Source organism: Marmota marmota, unplaced genomic scaffold (genome assembly GCF_001458135.2).
Source record: "Marmota marmota marmota unplaced genomic scaffold, marMar, whole genome shotgun sequence".
In the NCBI taxonomy this organism is placed as follows: Eukaryota; Metazoa; Chordata; class Mammalia; order Rodentia; family Sciuridae; genus Marmota; species Marmota marmota.
Window position 1 is genome coordinate 9,116,205 of NW_026000272.1, and position 10,338 is coordinate 9,126,542.

Sequence of the window (10,338 nt, forward strand, 5' to 3'; positions counted from 1 at the left end):
GCCACAGGGCATGAGAATTCATTGACAAATTAAAGAATTCTTAGCATAAATTCCAGTCCTTATCCAACACTGGGTCCCTCTGACACTGATATCCAATTATGTTCCACTCAGATTTTATGTCAAGCCTGTGCATTTGTTTTCATGTGATTTGGGAGTAAAACATATGAATGATAAGTAGGATGGAAAGGTACTGAAGATGATTGGGGAAATGATTTAAAATTGAGTCAGAATGTGTCAAACTGTATCACCCAGATTCTAGAACTAGATGTAGCTAGCTGAGGATATTGTTATGATTAAGTTGTATGGCTAACTCAACTTCATTAATGATGCTCACATTCAGGTTCTGTGTACTATTTAGAATGTCTTGGGACAATAACTGACTTACCCTGGCATGTGAAAAAAAGGACAGTGCCCAGGAGATTTGGCTTTGATTCCCAGCTCTACAATAGATAAATTGCATAATCTAATACAAGTCAGTTCCCCTGGTGTTCATTTTCCCTCTGCAAAGAATGGGGAGTTGAAGAGATGAACTCAAAGATTCCTTGTCTTCAAGTCCTAAAATGACATACACCTGAAATTTTCCTATGCAAGCAGGTCCTAACATTAAAAGGTAATGGTGGCTGATAACTTATAAATAAGCAATCATAATAATAATCAGAATGAAATATGTGCTAAGTGTTAAGTAAAAGCAAAATTCCAATGGCATATAAAACAGAACATTTATTTTGGTAGGGGTGGTGCAGCATTTGAAAATTGCATAGAAGTTTTTTTTGTTTTTTTGTTTTTTGCTACCCAGGATTGAACCCAGGGGCACTTAACCACTGAACCACATCCCCAGCCCGTTTTTTGTATTTTATTTAGAGACAGGGCCTCACTGAGTTCCTTAGGGCCTTGCTGAGTTGCTAAGGCTGGCTTTGAACTTGCGATCCTCCTGCCTGAGCCTTCCAAGCCACTGGGATTACAGGAATGCACCACTGTGTCTGGTGCATAGAAGTATTAACAAAAATTGGAGAAACATTTGATCTGTAAGGAGTGTTAATGCATCTAGGGGTTGATAAAAAGACAAGCAAATATATGGGCATTTGAGGTAAAGATATTGAGGTCATGGCATACAGGCCATTATAGCTCATCAAAAATATGCAGGTTAATGCACTGACTCTGGAATCAGACAAAGTAGCAATTACACATACTGACTAATTTGACCTTTGGCAACTTACATATCTATTTTAAGCCTCAAATTTTTCATCTCAAAAATAAAAGTTAAGAGTATTGATGTTAAGATTAAATTAGTTAATGTATATAATGGACCTAAAAGAATTAATGCCCCATTATAAATAAGCATCAGTAAAATGAACTATTATTATTATTATCACTGTTATTATTATTATTCAGAGGGATAATATTGGGAAAAATAGTTCTGAGTCAAATTATAATTGAAATCTGAATGCCAAGATAAATAATTTGGTTTCTATCCTATAAATAAGAAGCTATTGACTATTTTGAGAAATGAAGCAAGAGAAAAATGACAAAAGAAATTATATACTTTCACTGAAGAAATGCTTAGCAAAGAAGTTTTTTTTTTTAAAGTCTATTCTTCAAAAGAGTCAACCAGCCTAGACAAGTCTCCAATAAGAACCTCAAGTTAAATATTAATAGAACACCTTTGAGTCATGGCTCAAGTCCCATTTTTTTGTTTGTTTGATTTTCAGTTACAATATGAACTTTTATAACATGCTATAATATGAACTTTTATAACATGCTAGTGAAATTTCATTTTTTGGACATCCATGATAGTTCCCATGAAGTATGTAAATGAAAATATAGGATGGGGCTGGGGATGTGGCTCAAGTGGTAGCGCACTCCTCTAGCATGCATGAGGCATTGGGTTCGATTCTTAGCACCCATAAAAATAAAGATATTGTGTCCACCTAAAACTAAAAAATAAGTATTAAAAAAAGAAAACATAGGAGAAAAAATTTGATGACTGACAAGTCAAAATTCAAAATTAATAATCCATAGCACTTCAAAAGACCTTAAGAAATGATTCTCCTTGCACTGTAGCCATCATAAATGCCACATTGGGCCACAAGCTCATTTTCATAAGGGTAACTTATGCTTCAAAAGTATTTTCACTCTAAGAAATAAAAAGTTGTCAAGCAAGACGAGTGCTCAGTGATTGTCTCTGTCTTAAAAATTTCTTTGTTTCCTTACTTGACCTAAACATACTGAGATCAGTTTTCTAATCTCTCCAGGTATGTTTTTTAAAAAAATTAGTATTAAAAGGAAAATCTCAAAGAGATTGTAGTAATAACTGAACTACTTTTTTATATTTATTTTTTTAGTTTTTTTACGTAAATACAATATCTTTATTTTATTTTTATGTGACACTGAGGCTCAAACCTAGTGCCTCATGCATGCTAGGCGAGCGCTCTACCACTGAGCCACAACCCCAGCCCAACTCAGTTACTTTAAGCATTATAAAAAGATAGAATCAAATGTCAAAATGTAAACAAAGTGAACCAGCTCATTAAGAACTGATGTGGAGGGCTGGAGTTGTGGCTCAGTGGTAGAGCGCTTGCCTAGCATGCGTTGAAGCCCTGGGTTCGATCCCCAGCACCGCATTAAAATAAAGGCATTGTGTTCAACTACAACTAAAAAAAAAAACTGATGTAGAAAGCCCAAGTTTTGAACAAAAGAATGGGGGAAAGGATACAAAAAGCTAATTCATTCACATAACCTATAAAATGCCAGCAAAGATACAGGGCAATATTCACCTTCACTAGTAACCATCACTCCTAAATAATACTCTTAGCATTTGTATCCTATTAGTTAAGTAGTTTATATTAATTAAATTTCACGTTCCTACACTTGATTCATCTTTTAGTAAGGTGAATAACCTAGCACACACTTAAGCCTCCTCCTTTACTGAAAACAGTGAAACCTGTGTTTTCCTTTCTGTTTTAAAGATGTCTAACACCATGACATTGAAGGGTAGATTCCATTTGGCCAGAGTGATGGGAAAGTCAGTGCCCAATACTAACTGAACATGAAAGATCACAGGAAGCAAGATCAGAAAGGAGCAGTGGGAACCAGGGTTTAATGTTCTTCAACAATGTACAGTGAAGTCATCCTGTAAGTGAGTGGATCACAGAAGCAGACTTCCTTCATGAAGCTGGGGCTTAGAAGTGCACACTATGCCTGTGTATCACAAGCAGACATAACTGCTCATCCAAGGTTGCCTGTGACACAGGAAGGGAGCTGAAATGCTGTACACGCATGACCATTACAATTGTGTTATGCAATTAAAGAGCTCCAAGCTGCTCGCAAGGCTCTCTTTGGAGTCCTAAAACCTCTAACATCTGGCGGAGGCAACAATGGCATTGCCTAATGTGAAGGGACACGGATGATTCAAGACAAAATAAAACAACAGTGACATCACAGACTAGAGAGTACTCCATCAAAAATTAAAAACACAAAAACAAATCCTGATTCATGAGACAGACAAGAGTTCCTTGAAACAAGAAAAATCTCAATCAAGAAAATAAGGATATTAGAGGAAGAAAGAAAGACAGGCATGCTCATGAACTTTATTAAAAGCATTATTGGGATAAATATCATAAATTTATTCTTTCAAAATTTATCCTTAAGTGACTTTTTTTTAGTATTTACAGAATTGTGCAATGATCACCACTATCTACTTTTAGAAAATTTTCTTTGTGCCCAAAGGAAACTCCATATCCATTAGAGTCCCTCTCCATTTCCTGCCATACCTTTCTTGCACTAGACAACCATTAGTGTAGTTTCTGTCTCTATAGATCTGACAATATGTACATTTCATATGTTTATGTGTCTGACTTTCATGGAGCACACTGCTATTAAAGTTCCTCCATTTTGCAACATGTATACAATACTTTATTTCTTATAATTTCCAAATTTTGGATATACCACATTTTGTTTATCCATTTAGTAGTTGATGGACACAGGTTATTTACAATTTTGACTATTATGAGTAATCATGTTATGAGCACTATGAACATTCGTGTACAAGTTTCTGTGTGGACATTTGTTTTCACTTCTTCTTGATGTATTCCTAAGAGTGGAATTACTGCATAGTATGTTAACTCTGTGTATAACACTTTTAGAAACTGCCAAACTGTTTCCAAAGGGGCTGCTTCATTTTAAAATCCCAGCAGTAATGTATGAGAGTTCTAATTTCTCTACATCCTCACAAACACTTCATAACCTCTCTCCATTTTATTCAAGCCTTCCTAGTGGCTATGAAATGGCATCTCATTATGATTTTGATTTCCATTTCCATAATGACTAATGACACTGAATATCTTTTCATGTGTGTCTTGTCTGTTTGTCTACATTTTCTGGAAAATTGTCTATTCAAATCATTTGCCCACTTTTTAAATGGGTTGGTGATTTATTGTTGAGTTGTAAGGGGTTTTGTATATCCTGGTAACAAATACCTTTTCAGATATATGATTTGAAAAGATTATCTCCTATTCCTCAGGTTATATTTTCATGCTATGAATTGTGTCCTTTGCAGTATAACAGTTTTTATTTTTTTTTATAAAATTCTATTTATCAATTTTTCTCATTACTCGTGTTTTGATGTCATAGCTAAGAAACCACTGCCTAATTCCAGGTCACAAAGATTTACATATATGCATTCTCCTAAAAGTTTTATCATTTTAACTCTTCAATTTAATATTTATATGTGATTGATATAAGAACACAACTTCATTCTTTAGCAGGTAGATATCCAGCAACCCCAATAATTTTAGAAATGTGTTTAACTGATAAACAGTAAAAAAAAAAAAAACTAGTTAAATGTTAAAGTGTACACTAATAGAACAGGAAATGAAAAAGTTCCAAAATCCAATGTGAAAGAATAAAGTAGAACATAAGAGGTGATGTGGAATCATAGTATATGCAAATACATAAAACAGACCCATGATCTCAGTAAATGGAAATCAATTAAACATGCCTATTAAAAGGCAGGAATTCAAATTAGAACCAAAATAATTCCTGGTATATACTATTTTCCAGAATCATATCTAAATAAAGTGAAAAGCAGATCTCTAAAAAAATAACAGGTAAATTACTAAAAAAGCAATATCCATATTCAGCAAAATGAAATTGAAAGTGAAAAAGCATTAATGAAAGCAAAGGCAGAGATTCTACACTGATAAAAGACACAATCCACTAAGAAGATGATAATCCTGGGGCAGTACAGACCAAACAGCACAGACTTAACAATATAAAACGAAAGTATGGCTCAGGGGCTGGGGTTGTGGCTCAGTGGTAGAGCACTTGCCCATCACGTGTGAGGCACTGGGTTCAATTCTCAGTACCACATAAAAATAAATAAACAGAGGTGGACCCAGAACCACATGGCCTCGCAGAGGCAGACCTGGCCACAAGTGGTGGCGCAGAGGCGGGCACAGAACGCAGAAGCTTTGCTTGCGGGTCACCAGACCGAGTCTAGCCACAGCACAAGGTCACCCCAGCACCCCCCACCTCACCAAACACCCGATGCGGGAAACCGACAGAATCCATCTTGGAAAACCTCACTCGCCATCTATCGGTGGGCGTGGCTACCAGCATGGTTCTGCGGCTGACAAGGTACCAGGTTCCCAACTCCCCCACCCCCAGCTGTGATAACTCAAAGCCTTTCTCACAATCTTTTTTTTGGGGGGGTGTAGCCATCAACATGGAATGGCAACTGTACAGGCACCTGGTTTCCTACTCAGAGACCAAGAGCAGGGAGGCTCCAGGTAGAAGCTCAAGCCCTCTCACACTGGCTACCTCCACCACCCTGAGGGCAGAGATGCAAGCTAGGAATAGACATCACCACCTGCTGGAAGAAAAGAAAACAGAATTCTAAGGGATGGTTTTTTTCTTTTTTCTTTCTCTCTCTTCTCATCCATTCTCCTCCACCCTTCCCCCTCAGGTCCTCACAACCTCAACATATGTGAAACCAAGAACTCTGCATGAAATAGGACTTTAAGAACCAAATCACCAGAATAATAAAATATAGAGGAATTGCATAAGACCCCCTCCCCCTTTTATTTCTTATTTTCTTTCTCCCTCTTTATTTTTCTTTATTACTATTTTTTTCTCCCTCCCTCTATCCACTTCCAACCTCCTAACTGTTACTATTTATAATTCAGGTAATTTTTTAAATACAGATAGGAGTTTGAATTTATACATTCTTCCATAAATAACCCGTCTGCCACAGTCTGGCTGGGCACAATTCACGAGCCACTTGTCAAGCAGGAACGAACTTTATTTTTAGCACCCATACTGCACGCCTCACCACGGGAGCTCTCCAGGAATTCCCCAAGAGCTCAACCGCCACCTCCGGCACTTCTGCGAGCACTAACCGGAACTCTACCCCCCAACTCCACCCACGCGAACTTTCTAGGAATTCCGCGAGAGCTCCACCGGAACTCCAGGAACTCCGCGAACTCCACCCTGGCAAAACGCCAGGCACCATCCTGACTTGGCTGTGGCTGTCAACATCCGGCTTCGGCCCTCAACACCCATCGATTCATTAGAGTTCTCCTCCAAAGTTGCTGAGTTAGATTAACCCCATACCCTCAATCCTTTCCCCCTTAACAAAACGTACTACGCCTGACGCTCAGTTCTCTATATGCCACCAGAAAGGGCATGCCTTTTATGAAACCAATGACTATATTTTAAATAATAATTGAAGCCAACATCTCTAGACATAGTGACTAAGTATAAATGTATTAATAATGAAAATTTGCTCATAGATGATGTATTGTTGATATTGGGAACTGTTAACATTGTCTTTCTCCACAAAAGAGAGATTTTGGAAGTATACAAGAGCAATGTAATTATACAGGGGAAAAACAATAACACAACAATTACACAAAGCTGGAAAGAAACGTGAGCAGTATGAAAAGACAAGGAAAGAAAGGACCACAAACAATGCAGGACAATTCAATATTAGAAGAGATAACATCTAAAGCAGAAAGAATGTCAGATAAAGATTTCAGGATATACATGGTCAGATGATCTGGAGTCTCAAGGAAGACCTTATACAGCAAATGCAGACAATGAAACATCTCTTTGACAATGAATTACATAAACAAATCCAAGAAGCAAAAGATCACCTCTACAAGGAGATAGAGGTTATACAAAAAAAAAAAAAGAAAGAAAGAAAAGAAAAACCAGAAATCCTGGAAATGAAGGAAATAATAAACCAAATTAAAAACTCAAATGAGAGTATCACCAGCAGAGTAGACCACTTAGAAGACAGAACATCAGACAATGAAGGCAAAGTACATCATCTAGAAAAGAGTAGACAGCAAAGAGAGACTGATAAGAAACTATGAGCAGAATATCCAAGAAATATGGGATAGCATAAAAAGACCAAATTTAAGAGTTATTGGGATAGAGGAAGGCATAGAGTTCCAAACCAAAGGAACGAGCAATCTGTTCAATGAAATAATATCAGAAAACTTTCCAGACATGAAGAAAGAAACGGAAACCCAAATCCTAGAAGCCTACAGGACACCGAATGTGCAGAATCACAACAGATCCACACCAAACACATTATAATGAAAATTCCCAACACACTGAATAAGGAGAGAATTTTAAAAGCCACAAGAAAAACGAAGCAGATTACATTTAGGAGTAAACCAATTAGGTTAATGGCTGATCTTTCAACACAGACTCTGAAAGCTAGAAGATCCTGGAACAACATATTTCAAATGCTGAAAGAAAATGCGTTCCAACCAAGAATTGTGTATCCACTGAAATTAAGCTTCAGGATTGAAGATGAAATAAAAATCTTCCATGGTAAACAAAAGTTAAAAGAATTTGCAGCTAGAAAACCGGCACTTCAAAATATCCTTGGTGAAACATTATATGAAGAGAAAATGAAAAATAACAATGAAAACCAACAGTGGGAGGTAGTACAGTAAAGGAAAAACTAATCAAAGAGGAAAATCAAATGAAGTTAAATAACAAGAAGAAAAAGCCAACAAATAAACGACCTCACACTACATCTCAAAGCCCTAGAAAAAGGAGAACAAAATCAGTAACAAATGCAGAAGGTAAGAAATAATTAAAATCAGAACTGAAATCAATGAAATTGAAACAAAAGAAACAACTGAAAAAATTGAAAAAACTAAAAGTTGGTTCTTTGAAAAAATAAATAAGATTGACAGACCCTTAGCCATGCTAATGAAGAGAAGAAGAGAGAGAACCCAAATTACTAGCATACGGGATGAAAAAGGCAATATCACAACAGACACTACAGAAATACAGAGGATAATTAGAAATTATTTTGAAACCCTATACTCTAATAAAATAGAGTATAGTGAAGGCATCGATAAATTCCTTCAGTCATATGACCTGCCTAGATTGAGTCAGGAAGATATACACAACTTAAACAGACTAATATCAAGTGAGGAAATAGAAGAAGCCATCAAAATATTACCAAGTAAGAGAAGCCCAGGACTGGAAAGATATACAGCCAAGTTTTATAATAACTTTAAAGAAGAACTAATACCAATACTCTTCAATCTACTTTAGGAAATAGAAAAAGAGGGAGTACTTCCAAATTCATTCTACAAGGCCAATATCACCCTGATTCCAAAACCAGATAAAGACACTTCAAAGAAAGAAAATTCTTTTTTTTTAAAGACAGAGAGAAGAGAGAGAGAGAAGAGAGAAGAGAGAGAGAGAGAGAGAGAGAGAGAGAGAGAGAAAGAGAGAGAATATGAATTTTTTAATATTTATTTTTCAGTTTTTGGTAGACACAACATCTGTATTTTATTTTATGTGGTGCTGAGGATCGAACCCAGCACCTTGCACATGTCAGGCGAGCGTGTTACCGCTTGAGCCACATTCCCAGCCTAAGAAAATTCTTTCATTGGTCTCTAATGAGGTGTCATTAGAGACCAATATCTCTAATGAATATAGATGCAAAAATCCTCATTAAAATTCTGGCAAATCAGATACAAAAATATATCAAAAAGATCGTGCACCATGATCAAGTGGGATTCATCCCCGGGATGCAAGGTTGGTTCAACATACAGAAATCAATAAATGTAATTCATCACATCAATAGACTTAAAGATAAGAATCATATGATCATCTCAATAGATGCAGAAAAAGCATTTGACAAAATACAGCACCCCTTTATGTTCAAAGCACTAGAAAAACAAGGGATAACAGGAACTTACCTCAACATTATACTACGCTATGCCTCAAGCCAACATCATTCTATATGAAGAAAAACTAAAGGCATTCCCTCTAAAATCTGGAACAAGACAGGGATGCCCTCTCTCACCACTTCTGTTCAACATAGTTCTGGAAACACTGGCCAGAGCAATTAGGACAGAAGAAAGAAATTAAAGGAATAACTATAGGAAAAGAAGAACTTAAATTAGCACTATTTGCTGGTGATGTGATTCTGTACCTAGAAGACCCCAAAAAACTCCACCAGGAAACTTCTAGAACTAATAAATGAATTCAGCAAAGTAGCAGGATATAAAATCAACACCCATAAATAAAAGGCATTTCGGTATATCAGTGACAAATCCTCTAAAGAAATGAGGAAAACTACCCCATTCACAATATCCTCAAAAAATAAAATAAAATAATTGGGAATCAACTTAACAAAAGAGGTGAAAGATCTACACAATGAAAACTACAGAACCCTAAAGAGAGAAATAGAAGAAGACCTTAGAAGATGGAAAGATCTACCTTGCTCATGGATAGGCAGAGTCAGTATTATTAAAATGACCATACTACCTAAAGCACTATACAGGTTCAATGCAATTCCAATCAAAATCCCAATGGCATTCCTCACAGAAATAGAAAAAGCAATTATGAAACTCATCTTGAAAAATAAGAGACCCAGAACAGCTAAAGCAATTCTAAGCAGGAAGAGTTAAACAGGTGGTATGGCTATACCAGACCTTAAACTATACTACAGAGCAACAGTAACAAAAACAGCATGGTACTGGTACCAAAACAGGTTGGTAGACCGATGGTACAGAATAGAGGACACAGAAAGTAACCCACAAAATTACAACTACCTTATATTAGACAAAGGTGCCAAAGCATGCACTGGAGAAAGCATAGCATCTTCAACAAATGGTGCTGGAGAAAACTGGAAATCCATATGCAACAAAATGAAATTGAATCCCTATCTCTCACCATGCACAAAAGTTAACTCAAAATGGATCAAGGACCTAGGAATTAAACAAGAGACTCTGCATCTAATAGGAGAAAAAGTTGGGCCTAATCTCCATCATGTGGAATTAGGCCCCAACTTCCTTAATAAGA